The sequence below is a fragment of the Zea mays genome, chromosome 1 (assembly GCF_902167145.1).
Source record: "Zea mays cultivar B73 chromosome 1, Zm-B73-REFERENCE-NAM-5.0, whole genome shotgun sequence".
Lineage (NCBI taxonomy): Eukaryota > Viridiplantae > Streptophyta > Magnoliopsida > Poales > Poaceae > Zea > Zea mays.
In genome coordinates this window covers 277,420,236-277,421,745 of record NC_050096.1, presented here as the reverse complement: position 1 = coordinate 277,421,745, position 1,510 = coordinate 277,420,236, and positions in this window count along the sequence as shown.

Genomic DNA, 1,510 nt, shown 5'->3' with positions numbered 1-1,510 from the left:
TCACGCCCCCCTGGGAGGGGCCATTCGTCATCGCCAAAGTTCTGAAGCCCGGAATGTACAAGCTGGCCAACAGTCAAGGCGAAGTCTACGACAATGCTTGGAACATCCAACAGCTACGTCGCTTCTACCCTTAAGATGTTTTCAAGTTGTTCATATACCTCGCAACCACGCAAAGTTTAGTCATCAAGGAAGGGTCAGCCTCGCCTCGGCAAAGCCCGACCCTCCCTCGGGGGCTAAAAGGGGGGGAACCCCCTCTGCGTCGAATTTTTTCCTCGAAAAAGAAGATCCCTTCTGCCAGAATGTCTTTCGTGCTTTTTGACTACTTCGAAAAGTGGATCCTGAAAACGACGGAGTACACGTAAGCGGCCAAGGCTGACCGAGCCGAGGGACTCCTACGCCTCCGGGATACGGATACCTCACTCATCACCTTCTGCGATAAGTAACTCACGTTCGGGTAAGTGGTTCCGCGGACCGAACAAGCCTTCACGTTCGGAAGTTCTTCTGCCAAAGTGATCCTTCGAGCCTTCTCGACTGAGCCGGTGACAGAGCCTCATGGACGGGTAAAAGTGCGCGTAAGTGGCAAGGCCGACCGAGCCGAGGGACTCCTACGCCTCCGGGATACGGATACCTCACTCATCACCTTCCGCGAGAAGCAACTCTCGCTCACACAAACATCCCTGTTACCGACAAAAAAGTCCAGATACTCGAAACAAGAAGGAAAGAGACGCGGCTTTACAACACAGCGAGGGTGTGTGTGTTCTGGCCTCAGCGGCCGCGGGAGACACACGCTACAAGACGATTTGATCCTGCAGGCTCGGGTCTTGACGCTGGAAGGGGGCAGCAGCACCCTCGGCATCGACGACGCTTTCGGCAAGGTCCGACCTAGCCTCGGACGGCGACACGGTCCAAGGATCTCCGCTCTAAAGGACGACGTCATCGCCACACTCGGGCAATCGCTGCCAGGGTCTTCTCTGGAAATCTGGCCCGAGCAGGCGGCTCGGCCGGTCACTCTGGGGCCTCAGCCAACCATCTTCCAAGGGCGCCAGCCCGACCCGAGGCCTCGGCTAGTCAACTCCGGCGTCGGTCCCGCTAACGGACGACCCGGCTGGGCTCCGGCCAACCAGGTTTCATTTTCGAGCCAACTCCGCCCCTGTTCATGCTGATATCGCTACTCCTGGCCTCGGCTCATCGAAGAGCGGCCAAGGGGTCCCTTTAACTAAGCTAGAGAAGCCTCAGACAACAAGGCCGACCGAGCCGAGGGACTCCTACGCCTCCGGGATACGGATACCTCACTCGTCACCTTGACACGGGGCGACTCACGCTTGGTGAAGCGGTTCAGACGACCAACAGGCGAGTCCTAGTGCTCGAAAATGAGGAAAAAACACGGCTCCGTGCCGAAACTACATACATGTTCAGGCCTCGACAGCCACAATGAACGAAAAACACTGGCATCCAGAGTGCCATTACAAACGGAACTCTGGTTCCGTCCCCGTGGGTAGGAGCAACCTCG